This window comes from Pseudorasbora parva, chromosome 12, assembly GCF_024679245.1.
Source record: "Pseudorasbora parva isolate DD20220531a chromosome 12, ASM2467924v1, whole genome shotgun sequence".
Lineage (NCBI taxonomy): Eukaryota > Metazoa > Chordata > Actinopteri > Cypriniformes > Gobionidae > Pseudorasbora > Pseudorasbora parva.
Genome location: NC_090183.1, coordinates 1,350,742 through 1,375,080, shown reverse-complemented (window position 1 = coordinate 1,375,080; position 24,339 = coordinate 1,350,742). Strand labels below are relative to the sequence as shown.

Here is a 24,339-nt window from a genome sequence, read left to right as displayed (position 1 = left end):
TTCTGACATCACTGTTCCCTCTTCTGACATCACTGTTCCTTCTTCTGACATCACTGTTCCCTCTTCTGACATCACTGTTCCTTCTTCTGACATCACTGTTCCTTCTTCTGACATCACTGTTCCTTCTTCTTCTGACATCACTGTTCCCTCTTCTGACATCACTGTTCCTTCTTCTGACATCACTGTTGCTTCTTCTGACATCACTGTTCCTTCTTCTGACATCACTGTTCCTTCTTCTTCTGACATCACTGTTCCTTCTTCTTCTGACATCACTGTTCCTTCTTCTTCTGACATCACTGTTCCTTCTTCTTCTGACATCACTGTTCCTTCTTCTGACATCACTGTTCCCTCTTCTGACATCACTGTTCCTTCTTCTGACATCACTGGTCCCTCTTCTGACATCACTGTTCCTTCTTCTGACATCACTGTTCCCTCTTCTGACATCACTGTTCCTTCTTCTGACATCACTGTTGCTTCTTCTGACATCACTGTTCCTTCTTCTGACATCACTGTTCCTTCTTCTTCTGACATCACTGTTCCTTCTTCTTTTGACATCACTGTTCCTTCTTCTGACATCACTGTTCCTTCTTCTTCTGACATCACTGTTCCTTCTTCTGACATCACTGTTCCCTCTTCTGACATCACTGTTCCTTCTTCTGACATCACTGCTCCTTCTTCTGACATCACTGTTCCTTCTTCTGACATCACTGTTCCTTCTTCTGACATCACTGTTCCCTCTTCTGACATCACTGTTCCTTCTTCTGACATCACTGTTGCTTCTTCTGACATCGCTGTTCCTTCTTCTGACATCACTGTTCCTTCTTCTTCTGACATCACTGTTCCTTCTTCTTCTGACATCACTGTTCCTTCTTCTTCTGACATCACTGTTCCTTCTTCTTCTGACATCACTGTTCCCTCTTCTGACATCACTGTTCCTTCTTCTGACATCACTGTTCCCTCTTCTGACAACACTGTTCCTTCTTCTGACATCACTGTTCCTTCTTCTGACATCACTGTTGCTTCTTCTGACATCACTGTTCCTTCTTCTGACATCACTGTTCCTTCTTCTTCTGACATCACTGTTCCTTCTTCTTCTGACATCACTGTTCCTTCTTCTTCTGACATCACTGTTCCTTCTTCTGACATCACTGTTCCTTCTTCTTCTGACATCACTGTTCCTTCTTCTGACATCACTGTTCCCTCTTCTGACATCACTGTTCCTTCTTCTGACATCACTGCTCCTTCTTCTGACATCACTGTTCCTTCTTCTGACATCACTGTTCCTTCTTCTGACATCACTGTTCCCTCTTCTGACATCACTGTTCCTTCTTCTGACATCACTGTTGCTTCTTCTGACATCGCTGTTCCTTCTTCTGACATCACTGTTCCTTCTTCTTCTGACATCACTGTTCCTTCTTCTTCTGACATCACTGTTCCTTCTTCTGACATCACTGTTCCTTCTTCTGACATCACTGTTCCTCCTTCTTCTGACATCACCGTTCCTTCTTCTGACATCACCGTTCCTTCTTCTGACATCACTGTTCCTTCTTCTGACATCACTGTTCCTTCTTCTTCTGACATCACTGTTCCTTCTTCTGACATCACTGTTCCTTCTTCTTCTGACATCACTGTTCCTTCTTCTTCTGACATCACTGTTCCTTCTTCTTCTGACATCACTGTTCCTTCTTCTGACATCACTGTTCCTTCTTCTTCTGACATCACTGTTCCTTCTTCTTCTGACATCACTGTTCCTTCTTCTTCTGACATCACTGTTCCTTCTTCTTCTGACATCACTGTTCCTTCTTCTTCTGACATCACTGTTCCTTCTTCTTCTGACATCACTGTTCCTTCTTCTTCTGACATCACTGTTCCCTCTTCTGACATCACTGTTCCTTCTTCTGACATCACTGTTCCTTCTTCTGACATCACTGTTCCCTCTTCTGACATCACTGTTCCTTCTTCTGACATCACTGTTCCTTCTTCGGACATCACTGTTCCCTCTTCTGACATCACTGTTCCTTCTTCTTCTGACATCACTGTTCCCTCTTCTGACATCACTGTTCCCTCTTCTGACATCACTGTTCCTTCTTCTTCTGACATCACTGTTCCCTCTTCTGACATCACTGTTCCCTCTTCTGACATCACTGTTCCTTCTTCTGACATCACTGTTCCCTCTTCTGACATCACTGTTCCTTCTTCTGGCATCACTGTTCCTTCTTCTGACATCACTGTTCCTTCTTCTGACATCACTGTTCCCTCTTCTGACATCACTGTTCCTTCTTCTGACATCACTGTTCCTTCTTCTGACATCACTGTTGCTTCTTCTGACATCACTGTTCCTTCTTCTGACATCACTGTTCCTTCTCCTTCTGACATCACTGTTCCTTCTTCTTTTGACATCACTGTTCCTTCTTCTGACATCACTGTTCCTTCTTCTTCTGACATCACTGTTCCTTCTTCTGACATCACTGTTCCCTCTTCTGACATCACTGTTCCTTCTTCTGACATCACTGTTCCTTCTTCTGACATCACTGTTCCTTCTTCTGACATCACTGTTCCCTCTTCTGACATCACTGTTCCTTCTTCTGACATCACTGTTGCTTCTTCTGACATCACTGTTCCTTCTTCTGAAATCACTGTTCCTTCTTCTTCTGACATCACTGTTCCTTCTTCTTCTGACATCACTGTTCCTTCTTCTGACATCACTGTTCCTTCTTCTTCTGACATCACTGTTCCTTCTTCTTCTGACATCACTGTTCCTTCTTCTTCTGACATCACTGTTCCTTCTTCTTCTGACATCACTGTTCCTTCTTCTTCTGACATCACTGTTCCTTCTTCTTCTGACATCACTGTTCCTTCTTCTTCTGACATCACTGTTCCTTCTTCTTCTGACATCACTGTTCCTTCTTCTGACATCACTGTTCCCTCTTCTGACATCACTGTTCCTTCTTCTGACATCACTGTTCCTTCTTCTGACATCACTGTTCCTTTTTCTGACATCACTGTTCCTTCTTCTGACATCACTGTTCCTTCTTCTGACATCACTGTTCCCTCTTCTGACATCCCTGTTCCCTCTTCTGACATCACTGTTCCTTCTTCTGACATCACTGTTCCTTCTTCTTCTGACATCACTGTTCCTTCTTCTTCTGACATCACTGTTCCTTCTTCTGACATCACTGTTCCTTCTTCTGACATCACTGTTCCCTCTTCTGACATCACTGTTCCTTCTTCTGACATCACTGTTCCCTCTTCTGACATCACTGTTCCTTCTTCTGACATCACTGTTCCTTCTTTTGACATCACTGTTCCTTCTTCTTCTGACATCACTGTTCCTTCTTCTTCTGACATCACTGTTCCTTCTTCTGACATCACTGTTCCTTCTTCTGACATCACTGTTCCTTCTTCTGACATCACTGTTCCTTCTTCTGACATCACTGTTCCCTCTTCTGACATCACTGTTGCTTCTTCTGACATCACTGTTCCTTCTTCTTCTGACATCACTGTTCCTTCTTCTGACATCACTGTTCCTTCTTCTGACATCACTGTTCCTTCTTCTTCTGACATCACTGTTCCTTCTTCTTCTGACATCACTGTTCCTTCTTCTGACATCACTGTTCCTTCTTCTGACATCACTTTTCCCTCTTCTGACATCACTGTTCCTTCTTCTGACATCACTTTTCCTTCTTCTTCTGACATCACTGTTCCTTCTTCTTCTGACATCACTGTTCCTTCTTCTGACATCACTGTTCCTTCTTCTGACATCACTGTTCCCTCTTCTGACATCACTGTTCCTTCTTCTGACATCACTGTTCCCTCTTCTGACATCACTGTTCCTTCTTCTGACATCACTGTTCCTTCTTCTGACATCACTGTTCCCTCTTCTGACATCACTGTTCCTTCTTCTGACATCACTGTTGCTACTTCTGAAATCACTGTTCCTTCTTCTATGACATCACTGTTCCTTCTTCTATGACATCACTGTTCCTTCTTCTGACATCACTGTTCCTTCTTCTGACATCACTGTTCCTTCTTCTTCTGACATCACTGTTCCTTCTTCTTTTGACATCACTGTTCCTTCTTCTTCTGACATCACTGTTCCTTCTTCTTCTGACATCACTGTTCCTTCTTCTTCTGACATCACTGTTCCTTCTTCTGACATTACTGTTCCTTCTTCTTCTGACATCACTGTTCCTTCTTCTGACATCACTGTTCCTTCTTCTTCTGACATCACTGTTCCCTCTTCTGACATCACTGTTCCTTCTTCTGACATCACTGTTGCTTCTTCTGACATCACTGTTCCTTCTTCTTCTGACATCACTGTTCCTTCTTCTTTTGACATCACTGTTCCTTCTTCTTCTGACATCACTGTTCCTTCTTCTGACATCACTGTTCCTTCTTCTTCTGACATCACTGTTCCTTCTTCTGACATTACTGTTCCTTCTTCTTCTGACATCACTGTTCCTTCTTCTGACATCACTGTTCCTTCTTCTGACATCACTGTTCCTTCTTCTGACATCACTGTTCCTTCTTCTGACATCACTGTTCCCTCTTCTGACATCACTGTTGCTTCTTCTGACATCACTGTTCCTTCTTCTTCTGACATCACTGTTCCTTCTTCTGACATCACTGTTCCTTCTTCTGACATCACTGTTCCTTCTTCTGACATCACTGTTCCTTCTTCTTCTGACATCACTGTTCCTTCTTCTGACATCACTGTTCCTTCTTCTGACATCACTGTTCCCTCTTCTGACATCACTGTTCCTTCTTCTGACATCACTGTTCCTTCTTCTTCTGACATCACTGTTCCTTCTTCTTCTGACATCACTGTTCCTTCTTCTGACATCACTGTTCCTTCTTCTGACATCACTGTTCCCTCTTCTGACATCACTGTTCCTTCTTCTGACATCACTGTTCCCTCTTCTGACATCACTGTTCCTTCTTCTGACATCACTGTTCCTTCTTCTGACATCACTGTTCCCTCTTCTGACATCACTGTTCCTTCTTCTGACATCACTGTTGCTTCTTCTGACATCACTGTTCCTTCTTCTATGACATCACTGTTCCTTCTTCTGACATCACTGTTCCTTCTTCTGACATCACTGTTCCTTCTTCTGACATCACTGTTGCTTCTTCTGACATCACTGTTCCTTCTTCTATGACATCACTGTTCCTTCTTCTGACATCACTGTTCCTTCTTCTGACATCACTGTTCCTTCTTCTTCTGACATCACTGTTCCTTCTTCTTCTGACATCACTGTTCCTTCTTCTGACATCACTGTTCCTTCTTCTTCTGACATCACTGTTCCTTCTTCTTCTGACATCACTGTTCCTTCTTCTTCTGACATCACTGTTCCTTCTTCTTCTGACATCACTGTTCCTTCTTCTGACATCACTGTTACTTCTTCTGACGTCACTGTTCCTTCTTCTGACATCACTGTTACTTCTTCTGACGTCACTGTTCCTTCTTCTGACATCACTGTTACTTCTTCTGACGTCACTGTTCCTTCTTCTGACATCACTGTTACTTCTTCTGACGTCACTGTTCCTTCTTCTGACGTCACTGTTCCTTCTTCTGACATCACTGTTCCTTCTTCTGACGTCACTGTTCCTTCTTCTGACATCACTGTTACTTCTTCTGACGTCACTGTTCCTTCTTCTGACATCACTGTTACTTCTTCTGACGTCACTGTTCCTTCTTCTGACGTCACTGTTCCTTCTTGTTCCTTCTTCTGACGTCACTGTTCCTTCTTCTGACGTCACTGTTCCTTCTTCCTTTGACATCACTGTTCCTTTCAGAACCTTTATTTTTTTCAGTGTGACATTAAGAGTAATAGGTTGCACTGATACATTATGTAAAGAATGTTAAATTGTTAAAAACTTTAAAGGCGGTGTGGATTCTAATGGCTGGGATCTGGTTGTTTATTTGAACTCTTACTGTGTTCCAAACCTGTTTGACTTTTTTTTCTTCTAAGTGAGATTTGAGAAATGTCTCGTGTTTTTGGTCCTTACAGTGAAAGTCAATGGGGTCTGATGTTGTTTGGCTCCTGCCGTTCTGCAGAAGAAAGTCAAACAGGCAAATAAAAAAGGTGTTTATTTGGAGATCTTCCCCTTTAATGTTTAATATTAGAGGTGTGTTCATTTAGCAGATGCCACAATACAATTACAAGTGTCACAACTGTTCAGAATAGCTATACTAATATATATATATATATATATATATATATATATATATATATATATATATATATATATATATATATATATATATATATATATATATATATGAAAATTATATTTTAACAAGGAATATGTCTAATCTCCTTCAAGCTTTCCTCCTTTTCTTGCTGAATTTAACTTATTTCACACCTTAGACATAAATAACAATGCTTTGTGTGTGTGTGTGTGTGTGTGTGTGTGTGTGTGTGTGTGTGTGTGTGTGTGTGTGTGTGTGTGTGTGTGTGTGTGTTTACATACATAATTACATACTAGGTTGTAAATCCACGATATTTCTGTTTGTCTGTCTTTTATCATGATTGTTCCTTTTAAGAGATGCAACCATGTTTCGTTCTGCATTAAAAAAGATTTGAACAAAAACTCGTGCATTGGATTCGTCGCTCGTGTTGAGTTCAGATATAGAGTTTATTAGCGCTGGTTCAATGGATGTTTGTCCATCAGGTTTTTGTGCTCGTAATGCGTTGTTTAACATGAAATGTCTGGTTATTTAACAGGAATTGCACATTGTAATGTGCATCACGAGAAACAAATAAAAAAGCAACTGGAAATAAATATGAACAGAATGTTTTTCATGTCTACAATCATCCTGCGAGAAGACGCGTGCGCTCTCAGTGCGCAGGCGCCGTCTAGTGGTCACACATCATCAGTGCTCCATGTGGATCATCCTGCATTTATCACATTCCTTACATCATATTATGAGCTGTTGTGTTTATAAGTGAATATAGAGCATTTGATTGCCTGTGGCCGGTTGTTTCCATCTGAATGTTTGAAACGGAAAGGTTTGGAGTTATTTGCATTGCCGCTGATGTGATAAAAGCACTCAAATGTTTCATGTTTAGCCTACCTGAGAGCATTCAGTAAAGCGCATTACATTCCATCTATTTTGTCTTTGAATTATGATTTTTATTAATCAGACAGACATTACCTCACATATTTATGCATATCTTAAGTTGCTCACAAACACAAAACAACTCCTCACAATAAAATGGAGATGGATGGATTCAGAAAAATGTGGCTGCACATGTCGGCTTTTATAAGGAGAGATTGAGAACTTTCATCAGAAGGTTTGCTGAAGCTAAAACACAAACATCAAAAACTGCTTACAAGGGCATAAAGATGGCTATATCTGATGAAACCACTGAGTCTATATCAGCAGATTTTACACCAATATTTACAGATTACAGAGATAAGAATCTCTCACAAGATCGGACTGTTCTGATGGCCAAATAAATACTTAATCCTGCAAAAAACACCTAAATTGTAGCTCATATTGATTATAATTGTGAGTAAAATGGTTATTTTTATATTGCTGTTAAAAATAAATTAAACATTCAGAAACATCCTACATTTTTTTTAAATAATCTAACAAACTTTTAACTGTGAATAACCTCCATTATGTTAAATATTCTTCATAAAGAACCTTAATTTCAAGAGGAAAATAAAATCTTAGATTTTTTTTATTAAAATTGAATTCAATTCAGGTCAGAATGTTTTTTCTTCTTCCCAGAACAAGAGACACAAAAGTCCGTTTGCAAAGCGCTCCGGTTTTATCCAGATGTAACGCATCAGTTTGTTTCTCAGAACAAGAGAAGCTGCCGTTGGGTTGCACAAAAACTACCCAGGATTGTGAAAATAACCCAACATGATGATCTAATGGGCTCAGTGTTTGAGGAGAAGAATCCATCAATACATTAAAGCTGTGGACACACTAAATATCGGGTAAAGGTGAGAGTGAACTGCGAGTTCATTACGTGCTTTATTTGGAATGTTCCTTTCCTGACCTCAAAATCAGCAGGTGACCGATACGTGCGCTGAACTCAGGCCAATCCAACGCATCTGCCTTATCTGACACGACTGCCTATAGCTGAAACTGAGTTAAAGGGATAGTTCACTGTCATCCTTTACTCGCCCGCAAGTTGTTTTACACCTGTATGAGTTTCTTTCTTCAGCTGAACACAAGGGAAGATATTTTGAAGAATGTCAGTAACCAAACGTTTAAAGCAGCACTGGGTAACTTTTGCTCTCGGGGACAGTTGGGAAAAATAATGTCCTCAGCTACTGTCGTAAGCTCTGTCCTCCTACATCAGGGGATGCCATCGCGCGTGCATTTGTGGACATGATAACCCTGATAGCCCTGAGCTAGTGATGCGCGGGTCGTCTCATAACCCGCGGCCCCCGTATGTCTATTTAATGGTCGCTTTTATGAAGTTATTCGGCCTGCCCCGCACCACTGGATATATTTTTACAACCCGCCGCGCACCCGCGACCATTAAATAGACATACGGGGTCCGCGGGTTATGAGACGACCCGCGCATCACTAGCTCAGGGCTATCAGGGTTATCATGTCCACAAATGCACGCACGATGGCATCCCCTGATGTAGGACGACAGAGCTTACGACAGCGGGGCGGGTTATCCAGTGGTGCGGTGCGGGCCAAATAACTTCATAAAAGCGTCCCGCGGGTCGGTGCAGCACTAACAGTTCCCCTGAACACTGCAGGAGGAGTTCACATGCAGCTGTTCTTCTGGCGGCGCGTGGGAAATGTCTTCATCCCAGGTACAGCCAGTGGCTTATGCTTCAGCATGTCAGATGAATATCATTTCATGGGTTTTATTTTTTTCAAACGCCAAATAATCACGATGCTCACATTTACAAGCCAGCGTCATTATAGTAGTCTATTGGTTAGCGTTTACAGAATCTATATGATACTTCAGTTCAGTGTTTGAGTGGTCGGTAATCACCGTAACAAGCAGGACAGCATCGGTCGGGCACGCCTCCTTCAGCTCACGCCGACGAGCAAACGCTGGTCACATGTTGATCCTCGTCCGGCCTTTAATCACAGCACTCTTTCGTTTCCTCTTATAGCTTTCCTCCAACAAAACCTTTTCTTTCTTATTTGTCTGTGCTGCTTCAGACATGACTATATTATCCGACGAACAAAGTTGGAATCGCACGTCCGAATGTAAGGAAGTGTGTGTGTTGGTGGAAGTGACGTATATGCCGTAAAGCAGTCGAATTTTTGTAGTTCTTTTTGTTCTCGGGATACTACCCGAAACCCGAAGTTTAAAAGTACGATTAAAAACGATACAGACCCCATCAGGCTATGGCAGACGTGTCATTGAACCTATTGTAAGTCGATGGAACATCACAAGAGTCTTGAAAATATATTATGAAGGTTGAAAAGTTACTGGAGCCATTGACTTCCATAGTATTTTTTTTCCTACTATGGAAGTCAATGGCTCCAGTTAACCGTCTGGTTACTGACATTCTTCGAAATACATCCTTGTGTTCAGCTGAAGAAAGAAACTCATACGGGTTTGAAACAACTAACTAACAATTTTCATTTTAAAGTGAACTATCTCTTTAAAGGACACAAGTTCACAATATAAGTCTGACATCAGTTATTGTATTTTATTAAGTGCTGTGTAATCGATTAACATAATTAGCTTAGGTAGGTGGAGCGTGTCAAAGTAACATCCACATGGATGGAGGACCCAAGGTTTCCCAGCAGAACATTGGCCAAAGCATCACACTGCCTCCGCCGGCTCGCCTTCTTCCCATAGTGCATCCTGGGGCCATGTGTTCCCCAGGTAAGCCACACACACACACACACCCGGCCATCCACGTGATGTAGAAGAACACGTGATTCCTCAGACCAGGCCACCTTCTTCCATTGCTCCGTGGTCCAGTTCTGAACTGGGGAAGCTTTTGTGGGAAGCTTTTTTTATAGTTGTGTTCGAGTCCCTCAGCCGTCCACAGATCTCAGAATCACAGTCACTGCTGAAAAGAGTCCAAATATGCAGAAAATGCTGAAAACTGAAGGATTTGCAGGATCTGAAGAATGGTGGTTAGTTTAACGAGACTCAAGAACAACCATCACAAAACACACACACACACACACACACACACACACACACACAAACACACACACACACATGTTGGTCTATGTGGTTTACAGGGACTCTCCATAGGTCTAATGGTTTTTATACTGTACAAACCGTATTTTCTATCCCCTTACACTGCCCCTAAACCTACCCATCACACACACACACACACACACACACACACACACACACACACACACACACACACACACACACACACACAGACACACACACACAAACACACACACACTGCCCCTAAACCTACCCATCACACACACCCACACACACACACACTGCCCCTAAACCTACCCATCACACACACACACACACACACACACACACACACACACACACACACACACACACACACACACACACACACGTCTTGTGGACTATGCAAACATTTATTATGTTAAATATCTTTTTCCATAAAAAATAACATGCATTTTGTATGATCTCTCCAGGCTAATTTAGTTCAAATGATTTATTTTCACAGATTCTGCAAGCGGTTCACACACTTTATCTTGCAACTGTATAGGGTTTTGAAGGGACATGATGCATAATCATATATAATGTATATACTTAATAGATTACCAATCAGATGCAAAAGCAGTCGAAATCGAAACTATGACGACAGCGCCACCTTACGTTTCTGTGAGCACATGGAGCAGTGACGTAAAGCACAGAAAGAGCCCGAGCTCTTGTTTCAAGGCTTTGCCGTTGTTTTATCTCCCTTTCTTTCCTTCCCGTGAGCAGATGGGGACTCGCGCTGCCTCACACATGGCGCTTGTGCTTTTGTTGACGTCTTTTTGTGAGGTTTTCCCGTGACGTCACGGCCCCGCCCCCTCAAGTTCTGGTTTGATCACTGCGCGCTGTTGACAGTCGGAGTCGCCGTGAGCTCGTGCTTGGTGGCGATTTAACGGCATTAAGCGGCAGCGGGCTGTCGTTATTCGGTTACCGGGGGCTCGGTTTGTGCGCGAGGTGGGTTATCAGTTTAAACATGTTCACCTAGCACATCCTGAGCGATTATAATGCCCTCACGAGTTCGTGAGGCGGCCGATTGTCATTTTTACTTAGCTCGCGTTCGCTTAGCCGCCACAGGCTAATTAATTAACCGACAGTGTGTGAGACATATTCACTCCAGATCATCGAAACTCCCCAGAACGCCGAGTGTTTCTTCGTTTTGAATGAACGCGAGGGATTCACGGGTAAGTGGACGCTTGAACGCTTTAAATGGAACATGTGTGTGTGTCGTTGTGTATCACTGGTAAACATCACATTAGTCGTCAATGACAGGATAACGGTTATTCTTCACTTGTAACGCGCGAGAAACAGAACGATCCCGTTCTAACGGGTTTGGTTATTCAGTTTATCGCTTCGCGTTTCAAACGGTTATTATTAAATAAACCCCATAAGCCGACGGTGACCAGAGATCCTAATACTAGCTATAAAGTTATAAAAGGCCTGTTCACTTCGAGAAATAAAGATGTAGTTTAGAAATATTCCACACAAAAACGATAGCGATAACTGCACATAAATGAAATCGTTTTGTAACTGATGAGGTTTTTCCAGCTAATGAACAAAAACCTTGACAGCCAATCAGAATCCATCCTGCTTGAGCATTTAAAGCGACAGCGAAAGTTTACTTTGTTTTTTATGCGTATGCGCACAGCCTTGCAAAGTATATTTCTTTTGCGCCACGAGTCATAACCCATCTAAATATTGCGAAAATATTGTACAAAAATCCTGCGGTGCGTGTTCAGTACCCGTGTATTCTTCTGAGGATGACTTTTGCGTAACACACTAGTGTTGTCAAAAGTACTGACCGCGATACCAATTCGGTATTGAAATGTTAAAAATATGACGCTTTGAGCGCTGTTGAGCGGAATCGTAAACACCTCTGACTGGCCATTGTGCTCACGCGCTCATCAAATAGGTCTATGATTGGCTACTTTGATCAGCGCTTCACAAACATGTTGTAAAAATACATCAATGACGCTCACGGAGCGCTTACACAGATACACACAGAGCGTTTGAATGTAGGTGTCTATCAGCCTACCGGTCCGCTGGCCGACGCCTGCTTGTGCTTTCAAATGCTCCCGCTCCCGCTTTCAAAACACTTTTCAAACACTTCCGTGTTGCTTCAAACTGCTGCCGTGAGTTGATCATTGTAGCCAATCACAGGCACATCCGATGAGCGCGTGAGCACAATGGCCAGTCAGAGGTGTTTACGATTGCAGCTCAACAGCGCTCGAAGCGTCACATTTTTAACATTTCAGTACCGATTTGGTATCGCGGTCGGTACTTTTGAAAACACTATAACACACACTGAAGCATGCGTGAGGCTCACGGTGTTATGACGACATGAACTTCAATTCCAGTGTCGCTCTGATGCTTCGTCCCAATTCGCCTACTTATCGCCTACTTATACCAGCAGCCATATCACCCTGTAGCCCAAGACTGGTTTCCCACTGAAGCTAAGCAGGGCTGAGCCTGGTCAGTACCTGGATGGGAGACCAACTGGGAAAACCAGGTAGCTGCTGGTAGAGGTGTTAGTGAGGCCAGCAGGGGGCGCTCACCCTGTGGTCTGTGTGGGTCCTAACACCCCAGTATAGTGATGGGGACAGGTCAAAGAGCACCGTCTTTCGGATGAGACGTTAAACCGAGGTCCTGACTCTCTGTGGTCATTAAAAATCCCAGGATGTCTTTCGGAAAAAGAGTAGGGGTTTAACCCCGGCATCCTGGCCAAATTTGCCCATTGGCCTCTGTCCATCATGGCCTCCTAATAATCCCCATATCCTGATTGGCTTCATCACTCGGTCTCCTCTCCACCAATCAGCTGGTGTGTGGTGGGCGTTCTGGCGCAATATGGCTGCCGTCGCATCATCCAGGTGGTGCTGCACATTGGTGGTGGTTGAGGAGATTCCCCCTTCTATATGTAAAGAGCTTTGGGTGTCTAGAAAAGCGCTATATAAATCGAACAAATTATTATTATTTTATTACTAAATCGTAGAAGTATGTGCTCTTTTTGTGAAGGAGAAAATACATACTTTGGAGTGTGTTGCAGAAGAGTATGCAAGCTTTGGGACGCACTACTGTGTTGTCTTTAGCTTAGTTACGTGCATCCGTCACTGTTTAAACATCCCTGTCAATCATCGTCACAGTTACAATCCTCCACATTCAAGAGACTCACCTTGTGTGTTTGCAGGGCTCGACGTTAGCGGGACAACTGGATTTTTTAAAGGCGCAAGTGAAAGAGAATTTTACTTGCCCGACAGGACAAGCTGATTAAAATGGCAATATTAAAAAAAATATCAAGGGATTTACCAAAATGCAAGAATGATTCTGCATATATTCAGTGTAAGTGGCAATCGATAGTGGATAATAATATATATAATGAGGAGAAATGAGCACCGCTCACACAGAGAACCTGCGGTAAAAATTCAAAATGTTGAGTTTTTATATTTATAGCAACATATGATACAGTTAAACAACATCACACAACCAAGAGTGTGTTTTCCTGAATATCATCACGACTGAAAATGACACTGATTTCATATGACAGCTCCATAAACAATTCATTAACATCAAGTCACTTACATTTTAGATGCAATATTGACTGTTTTTGTTCTATTTCAGCAGCGAAAATATATCACAGCAGCAGTGTGTGTGTGTTAGTGAATGATTCAGTGTTTGAATTAATCGACTCAATGAGTTTAGTTTAGTTTCATTCTTAAACATTCTTTCTAACTTTTTTTATTTGTATATTTCTTAAAATATTCTCATAACATTATTTAATGCAGTGGTCATTTTTCAGTGTAAATTATTTAATTTGATTCGTAACAGCCCTTTAGTGTCTTATTCTAGTTTCATTTATTGATCAAATTAAAAAAACAAAAATGAAAGCATAGCCTATATAATAAGATTGGGGGGGGGGGGGGGGGGGGGAGTGTCCTTTATAACAGGTAAAAAGATCACAAATAAGCAGATTTCAAATATGCCAACGCTGATTGAACACTGGTTAGAATATTGCTTCAGAATAAATTATATTTACAATACACACACACAAACACACACACACACACACACACACACACACACACACACACACACACACACACACACACACACACACACACACACACACACACACACACACACAATTCAGGACAAGCTAATGTTTTAATTGGACAAGTGAATGACAGATAGACAAGCACGTGAAAAAGCTTAATGTTGAGCCCCGTTTGCAGTTTAAATATAATGATGCATTTAAAAGTAAATGGCCAAACGTGTCATTACAGAAGTTCTCAATGCTGCTGCAGGTGAAATATAATGTGGACAACACTGAATAAATATCTTTTTGTCAGTTAAAAGGCCATCATTACTTAAGCCCCTTAATCTTAACCTCTCTACTTAACCGTTGGACTTGCACCTCCGCCATGTTTGTAGTTTCTCAACACTTTTTTAATCCTCATTTGTAGTTCTAATTTTATCCTCGTCCAACTTGCTATGGGTTGTGGGTAATATCAGCCGTTAGAGTGTGCACTGATAATGCCTGTCAAGATAACTACTTTTTGTTTTGCGATATATCGTCACAGAAATAATTGCGATAAATGATATTATTGCCCTTTTAAGACTATTTTATGCCACTGAATATATAATCCTAATATAACAGCATAATAACGCAAGTAGACCTACACACTTTCAAATGACAACCTTTTAATTTTTTATATCATGAAAATAAGGGTAAAAATATATGATCTTACATAAAATAAAATGTAATAAATAGTAAATAAACATGTTCTCTTGTGAAACGGCTTTAACACTCGTCATTCTGCGTGGACATTAGTGCTGCAACGACGCGTCGACGTCATCGATGACGTCGACTACGGAAATACGTCGACGTTCGTGAAATGCGTCGACGCGTCGTGTCAGACGTTCATCTCGCGTAATGTTGGCTTCTGCTCCTGGTTCTATCACAAAAACCTAGACCGCGAATATCAAAAGTATGGGAATACTTTAAACAGAGGCCAAACAGTGTTTCCCACACATAGACTAATTTGTGGCGGACTGCCACATAATCAATAACGGCCGCCACATTCGTCATTCATTCATTTTTACTCTATTTATAAGACGCACGCATATTCGTTTAGCTGCATTTCCTTAAATTCTCTCTCCGCCCTTTTGCGCGTCTCTTACTCACTCACACACACACGCGTTGCATTCGACCGTAAAACAAGTTTTATTGCATTTTGGCGCATTTAGTATGACATAGCTTTTAAAACCAGAGCAGTTGAATAGCAGAGTTGCGACACGCCTTCATCACGCGGCAGCGCGCGGTCACGGCGCTCATATAATTCTAAACAAACCAGCGCGGTGTCAATCAATACAGACCAGTGTTTCCCAACCGGGATCCCGAGCAAAAGTTGCGGGGACGCACTTACACTTCGGTTCATCTCGCATCTGATGACGCATCTTTATTATGGGTTGTAACTTGAAAATAATGCTGTATGTATGTTTCTGTCGATGGATACACGTGCTGACTCCTCAGGTACACTACAACAACAGCGATAATAAAAGTAAAACGTGGGCAAAACGGTCTCTCTTTGTAAACTTTATAAAACGCATGCGAGTGCTGCTGTACGTCCGAATATGAGCAGTCATTTTCACCGTCATCACCCCCGTGTAACGTTAGCCAGAAGACGCGAATGAGAAGATCTGTCTCTGTGCACTCGTCCCAAAGCGCGCAAATATTGAGTCTTTCAAATCCTGTGCTTAAACGGACAAACTCACAAAAAGTATGTCAAAATGTCATAGCCTACTCTGTGCCTTAAGTGAACTTTATACAGAAAATACGACGACTATCCGTGGGTCTTAAAGGGGCAGTAGCATTCACTGCTGTCTGTTTAATGTCAAACAAAAGATAAAGACATCACTCACTGCTCCTGACTGAATAGCTTTTGTAAGTTTAATAAGGATTATTTTTTAATTTTAAACAGTTAAATGTGTGGTTATTTTACTTTTGATTACTTAATTCCATTTCTCTACCTAAAAACTAATGTTAGACCTACCTGAAAATCCTGAAAAGCATTGTTTATTTTATTCTCATCTTTGCTCAATAGTATTTATTTGTGCTGCTGCTTCTATTTAAGTTATCTGTTCTTATTTTCTTTATTTTCATTTGACAGTAGTCCTTTTCCCCTGAACATAGCAAATACCGAACTGTACTGAAACGTGAACCTAAAACCGTGATACAAAGCGAACTGTGAGCAGTCTGTACTGTTACACCTCTAGCGTAACTTATGCGAGGGGGTGCCACAGAATTTTGAAAAATTTCAAAGGGTAAAAAAATTAATCGTTAGATTAGTCGACTAATCGAAAAAATAATCGTTAGATTAGTCGACAGAAAAAATAATCGTTAGTTGCAGCTCTAGTGGACATTTATATGAAAACCAAATATTTTACATTGTAATAATATATCACACTATTATTTGGCTGGACAATCATTTGACGAAGCGACGGGAATAGTTATTGTGCGCAAAAAAAATCTAAATAATGACTTTATCCGACCAAGTCCGCGCTCCTCCTCTTCCGGGTCATGAGCGGTGGATCGTCATATTCTCGTCGAGTTCACGTCAATAAATTGGTGGATAAAGTCGTTATTTTGATTTGTGCGCACAATAACTATTCCCGTCGCTTCATCAAGTGATTGTCCAGCCGCTGTAGTGAGATGGGCTGTGTGTCGATGTGTTTAGGGCCTTTATGGGTCTTGTGAGTGGGAATGGACTGAATGCCAATGGAGGCCTATCTGAAGCCTTTCTCAGCTTTACACTAAAATATCTTCATCTGTGTTCTGAAGATGAACGAAGGTCTGACGGGTGTCCAACGACATGAGGGGGAGTATTTAAAGGTGCACTATGCAACTTTCTGTCCACTGGAGGGCGCCTATTCTAAACAAAGGCGTAGTTTGATGACGCCAAGTGTGAGCGCAGTATCTTGGGAGATGTGGTCTTCACCTCACAGCCGGTGGAAAATAGGACTCGGGCAGAAATCACGTTCATGCATGCGGTTATTAACGTTACTGTAGTGTGAAGCAGAGCAGGAGCGAGTGTTGTGGAGCTGAGCACGGCCGCTGGAGCGATTGTTACACACACACGGCTCGCGAACACCGGGACTTTTATTATGACGGGACGGGACACAGTCGGCGGCACGCACTTCCGCTTTTTCCGGTCATGATTATAAGGTAAAGCAGTTCTGTTTATCATATTAGATACATTTAAGTGTGTTTAAAATGTTATGACGTTACTCTGTGCGTTCGCTCGGGGCTGCTGTGACATGTTCACACTGCTAAGAGAAAAGCGCTTCTGCAGAGTAAAACCGAGGTTAACACAGATATGACGCGATTGACTGGCGACTCTGACTGCAAAATGCTGACACGTCCCGGTCCTTGGTTAAAAGAGCAATTTTCTTACAATTTACAAATAGTTGGAAACATTTCGGATATTGTAAGTACTCAACTGAACAAAATATATAACACCGGCCTAGTGTTTTTTTTCTCCAGACTTCAATAAGTTAGTGATATTTTACTGCAAAAATACTACATAGTGCACCTTTAATGAATTAATTTTAACCCATTAATGTCTCTTGATTCTATTCCCTCAGAGCATGTCATGTGATGTGAGCCGTGTCATTTAGTTCATGATTGTCATGCTAATATGAACACCCAGATTGTCCAGATTGAGAGTGTTGTGGTCAGGATGTTCTGTCCCTGTTGTCGCTCATACAGTTGATCAGGGTAGTTGGTTTAACGAGTGCAGGAATGGGAAAATCAATCTTTGCTAAATTATTCACGAGTGCAGAAACGCTTAATTATCTGCGTTTTCAGTGATGAATTGGTCCTGTTGGCCCTGTTCTGAAGGGTTTGATCTACAGCCACTTGCTATAAAAACAGATTGTCTGTGTTTTTATGGGGTTTGCTTTTGTTTGATGAATAACATGAGATGCTTAATACTATAGCAATGCATGTAGAAAAGTAATGCTGTCTATTTTTATTGACTATGTACTCGCATTCACTTCTTTGTATAATGGAGATTCTGAATCTAAATGCTGGTTTGTTTTTGTTTAAGAAGAAAAGCCGCTGTGTTTACAACCATGATAATAAGCGCTTATCAGGATCAACTAAACACTGGTTTTCAATTGTAAAACGTCTCATAATAACACAAAAGATCTCTAATGTTGGTTTTCCACCATTGCTTTGGCAAAGTATCTGTCGAATGAAATGCAGTCAAAAGCAATTATTAATATTGTGTTGGTCCTCCTTTTGCTGACCCGTCGAGGCGTGGACTCCACTCGACCCCTGAAGGTGTGCTGTGGTATCTGGCACCAAGATGTTAGCAGCAGCTCTTTTAAGTCCTTAAGGGCCTCCATGGATCGGACTTGTTTGTTCAGCTCATCCCAGAGATGCTCGATTGGATTGAGATCTGGGGAATCTGGAGGCCGAGTCGATGCCTCAAACTGGTTGTTGTGCTCCTCAAACCATTCCTGAAGCATTTGTGCTTTGTGTCAGGAGCATTATCCTGCTGGAAGAGCCACAGCCACCAGAATACCGTTTCCATCAAAGGCTGAACATGGTCTCAGCAATGCTTAGGTAGGTGGAGCGTGTCAAAGTAACATCCACATGGATGGAGGACCCAAGGTTTCCCAGCAGAACATTGGCCAAAGCATCACACTGCCTCCGCCGGCTCGCCTTCTTCCCATAGTGCATCCTGGGGCCATGTGTTCCCCAGGTAAGCCACACACACACACACACACACCCGGCCATCCACGTGATGTAGAAGAACACGTGATTCCTCAGACCAGGCCACCTTCTTCCATTGCTCCGTGGTCCAGTTCTGATGCTCACGTGCCACTGTTGGTGCTTTCGGCGGGGTCAGGGGTCAGAGGTCACCCTGACTGGTCCATACGCCTCAAACTGAGCTGCTCTGTGTATTCTGACAGCTTTCTATCAGAACCAGCATTAACTTCTGGAGCAGTTTGAGCTCCAGTTGCTCGTCTGTTTGATCGGACCCCACGGGCCAGCCTTCGCTCCCCACGGTCATCAATGAGCCTTGGCCGCCCATGACCCTGTGGCCGGTTCTCCACTGGTCCTTCCTTGGAGCACTTTTGATAGATACTGACCACTGCAGACCGGGAACAGCCCACAAGAGCTGCAGTTCTGGAGATGCTCTGACCCAGTCGTCTAGCCGTCACAATCTGGCCAAACTCGCTCAAATCCTTACGCTTGCCCATTTCTCCTGCTTCACACACATCAACTCTGAGGACTAAATGTTCACTTGCTGCCTAATATATCCCACCCACTAACAGGAGCCGTGATCAAGAGATCATCAGTGATATTCATAACATTATGCCTGATTGGTGTATATAGGCAATCAAAGGCTAGTTATTTTGATTTATGGCTTATTAATATAAACACGTAATTAGTCGACTAATGGCTTAAATGAACGTCTACTAGTCGACTAGAAAAAACTTTAGTCGATGGCAGCCTTAGTACATTTAGTCTCTTCCCCATGAACGAACCTTCCACGGTACACAACACACTCGTAATTATAGCTTCAGAAGTGGGAAGTAGCTCATGAAGGGGAGCATAAATCAGAGAACGGCAATAATCTCCATCTCATTCACATTTCTGATGAATTATGCAGCCCTACTCTCAGCTATAAATACAAGGACAATCAATTCAGTTTAAAATCTGTTCTGTGGATCTATCGTCCAAAAAACGTGCCTGCTGATGATGTTCCGGAAAATGAATTATTATTAGGGGTGTAACGATTCATCTACTACATCGATGTATCGATTTATATTCCTATGATCCAACTACATCGATCTGTGCCCGGCAAGTTGGCCTTCCGGACGACATATATCGATTTAATATCGCTTTAAAAGGTAATCAATCGATTGTATCGATAATAGGAAATAACACATTTGATTTAAGCACGTCAGACTTTATCTGGATGTTTTTTCTTAGCACTTTTAATGATAAAGGCGCTAAACGTTACTCAGTCTGCATAGATGTGACGTCAGCCGCACGCACCAGCAGCCGCGCAAAGAAAACTAAACAGCGCGGACAGGATTTGTCACGACAGCGGATGACAGAGCAGAAGCCAACAAAAGAGAGAAATTATCATTTCGGTCCAGTGTGAGAAAACAGTTTGGCTTTAGTAAAGATGGAGATGTTCTAAAGAAGCCGCTCGCTGTTTGTAGTAGCAGCAGGTTCAGCCACTGCTCATTCAACCTGAAGAGATGTTGTTGCACTTTATTTTTGATATTAATATTATATTTGTATTATTTTTATGTTGAAAAACAACCGCAAAAGTAGCAGGTAAACCTACTGTTAATTAAACCTGAAGAGATGTTAGTTGTACTTTATTTTTGATATTAATATTGTAATATTTTTATTTTGAAAAACACGCAGAATTAGCAGTAGTAGTATGTTGGTTGGTTGCACTTACTGTATCAGGGATGGAAATTAACTTTTTTGTCCACCGGCCACTGTGGCTGGTGGATTTCAAAATCTACCAGCTACTTTCTTGTTTTTAACCAACAATGTGTAACTGCATGTGAAAAATTAATACTACAAGCTCAACAATACTTAAGCAGTTTATTTAATCTCAAGTCTCAATGAAATACTGACATTTTCTCTATCTCTCTTATACACACACACACACACACCATGAACTGATATACATTTCATTAAATGAGTAGGGCTCTGTGCGCTTTTTTTTTTTACCTGGATGTGGCATTTGGATGATTCGTGATCTTTTACGGCTTCCAGTTTTAGGTTTTTAGTCCCAACAATGAAACTATTAGTTTTGGCATCTTCTGAAGCGTGTTGACGACACACCGAGCAGAACATTGTCAGTAGTGATGCACAGAAATAAAAATTCTTGGCCGAAACCGAAACACCAAAATTAGTTTTAGTACCATTGCATTTATGGCTAATGCTGTGACTGTGTAACTTTACTAAAAAATCAAGGCATTGCGATTGCATAAATTAATATTAAAGTTTCAAATATTAATCAGTTACAAATTATGGAAATATTTATTTAGCACATTGCAACAATCCACAGTATAAAATACAATTCAAACTAAAATGTTTAACTTGACCTCACTCATGTGTGCATTTAATAATAGCTAATGTACAAGCCTAATGGCCTGCAGAAAGGTACAGAAATTCAATAAAGTAATCCAATGTAAAATAACTGCATATTTTAACTGTTTAAATTAAAGATTAATCCTTATTAAACTTACAAAAGCTATTCAAGAGCAGTGAGTGAAGTCCTTTTGTTTGACATTAAACAGACAGCAGTAAAGGCTACTGCCCCTTTAAGACCTAGTGCAGGGATATGCTCTTCTTTCTCGACTGTATAACGTTCACTTGAGGCATATTCAGACTATGTCTGCTTGGATACTCATCAAGATGGACATGTTGACATACTTTTTGTGTGAGTTTGTCCATTTAAGCGCAAGACTTGAAAGAGAACTCAATATTTGCGCGCTGTGAGACGAGTGCGCGTTCTCGGATGATGCGCAGTGACGGATATTCTTTCAGCGCGCGCGAGTTCGTATTCGCGTCTTCTGGTACTACATCCAGGTAATGACGGCAAAAACGACTGGTCATATTCGGACATACGGCCGCACTCGCATGCATTAAACAAAGTTTACAAAGAGGGGAAACAGTATGCTATTTTTATTTACCCGCCACAGTGGCCGGTAGGTGAAGCGAGTTTACCCGCCACAACTCAAAATCACAAGCATTTGGCTGGTGGCGGGTGCTAATTTCCATCCCTGTACTGTACTTTTATTGAAAATGAGAGCGGAAAAGGTTAACTTCCTGTTAATTCAACCTAAACTGTTGGTTGCATTTTATTCAAATAAAATGTGATCACATTTGCCATTAATTGTTTACTTGTTTGTTTATATCTATAATTAACTCTTTCATGCATTATATCAAAATAAAGAGCTGACCCTCTTCTTTTAAACAAAAAAAACGTTTTATTCTAACTTTATGCATTCCTTTTTTTATCAATACTTGAATATGGGAAGGTTTCATTAAAAAAGCAACATTTTGAACAAAAAGCTGAGAAAATCGCATATTTGTGAAAGACTGACTCCAGATCAGATTCAGAGCGATAATCAAACACAGATGGAGTAGATCGAGTCCATCAACACTCGTAATGCTTACACGAGTCCTGGAGCTCGTCCTGGGTCCACATTTCATTCAGTAACATTAGGCAATTTTCATTCATATGCTGTATAATGATGATGATCACGTTATTTTTAATATACATATGATTACATGCGATCGCTCGTTGCACTGTGTCTTCCTCACGTGTGTTTTGATCAGGAGATTCAGGACTCATTCAGAAGATGTGCAATAGCGCCCCCTAGCGCCCGACAGTGGAAACAGAAAATTCCGTTATCGGCCTGGAAGCGTTTTCTCACAAATAACGGAAATTTCTGTGTTTGGCGGGGAAAGAGTTAATTGATACCTTATACCAAACAACAGGAATCTAGGAAACTTCACCTGCACGTATTTATTTGAGTCACAATGATTAAAATTTTTGGCTAAAAGGTTTCAATTCACTGAATCATTTCGGATCGCATCGTTCTAAATTAACCAATATCGTCCTTGAATCGTATCGACAACCTCAAATCGTGATACGAATCGAATCGTTGTTAAAACGAATCGTTACACCCCTAATTTTTATTGTTGGCGAATTGTTTCCTCCACATGTTTGTTGGTATTGCGGCCCATCAAACCTGTTGCAACGCCTCTCTGCGGCGTGTGTTAACCATGTTTTGAGTCAACCGTCGGATACATGTGGTAGACCTCATTGGTGTATAATCACACCTTGAGAGACTAATTATGCCTCTTGCATAAGCGCTCTTAATGCACACGTCTCATGGGTTTCTGATATTAATAATCAGTTTCCCCAGATCTCGAGCTGTGCGTGTAAAGTTGCACTTGTGTGCATTGTGGACTCTAATGCGGTTTGGCGCAGTCCGCCCACATATGAGATGCCGTGTGTTCGGTCATATTTAGCTGGAAGGACTGCTGTAATATTGATAAGGAGTCTTATCAGGATCGTTTGTGGACCTGAACATGGCCTCCGTGTCCTGTGCGTGATTGTGTTGTGTTATAGTGTGTGTGTGTGTGCTTTTGGTCCGTCTTGTGTTGGGTTTGCAGCAACACTGGCAGTAATGCTGTGTTTTTTCTTGGGAGATTTGAAGAGCTATTTATAGCGCCCGATGGAGCAGCGAGCATGTGCTCTCTCCCTCCCATCCGCTCGCTCAGATCCATGATGCCATTAGATTCTCCTTCCTCATCTCACACCTTTCTTCCTCTAATTCATTTCATCTTTTCATCTGTTGTTCTGTCCTGGTTTTCTGTTTCCTCAGCTCTTTCCCTCTGTTCCTCGCTGCTTTCGGCACGACCAGCGCTCCCTGTGGATTTCTGCTTGTGAATTATTAATGTTTGCTGGATGGCAGTGACTGGGGGTAATGCTAAGATTCGGAGCTCTTACGGAGGATAACCGTCAGTTTTCTGCCTTGAGATGTGAGACAGGCGCACAGGGACACCACCATGTTTCATTGACCCTGTGTGTGTGTGCAAAACTACACACTTTCAAAAACTAGTTGGTCTTAAATAGTGATGCACTGAAACACATTTTTTTTGCCAAAACCCCCAAAAAAGTTTTAAATAGGTATTGTTTTTTTTGCTTCTGAAATGCGTCACTTTTTTTTTTTTTTTTTTTGCTTAATCATCTGAAACGACTGATGCAGCAATTTAACACAAGCACTCAAAATATAAATGCTTATTTGTGTGCATTTGTGCCGGAGTTTATTTCCATTGCACATTTTCCACAGGTTAGTTTGTGACTGGATAATTTGAAGCAGTTTTTTCAGTCCAATGATCCAGTAAGCGAATTAGGGATGGTGAAAACGAAACATTTTCTTGACCGACCACCGAGCCTCATTAGCCGGTTGAAACCGGTTAACCGATTGGTTTATAATATACTGTGCTAGTAGAAATAACAGCTGCGAGCCACGCCTACAATTTCGCATCTGTCGCTTCTCTCTATGATCTCTGCCGCTCTTCCTCCCGCTCTCACACACACACTGTCCCGAAGCCGCCGCCTCCCTTCCACTCACGTCACTTTTT

The 24,339-nt window shown here is 41.7% G+C and overlaps 1 protein-coding gene and 1 pseudogene across 9 annotated transcripts in view; both read left to right on the top strand.

Moving 5' to 3' along the window:
• The first annotated feature begins 10,956 nt into the window (after positions 1-10,956).
• LOC137093805 (R3H domain-containing protein 2) overlaps positions 10,957-24,339 on the top strand; it is a 142,931-nt gene continuing 129,548 nt past the window's right edge. For 3 of the 9 annotated variants that reach the window (XM_067458700.1, XM_067458697.1, XM_067458699.1), the window contains exon 1: positions 10,958-11,326. The gene's annotated coding sequence lies outside the window, so the exon portion shown is untranslated. Of the gene's footprint in view, positions 11,327-24,339 lie in introns of all 9 variants that reach the window. The other 6 variants (XM_067458705.1, XM_067458706.1, XM_067458704.1 and 3 more) reach the window with 4 other exon arrangements.
• On the top strand, positions 12,548-12,664 carry LOC137094662 (5S ribosomal RNA; annotated as a pseudogene).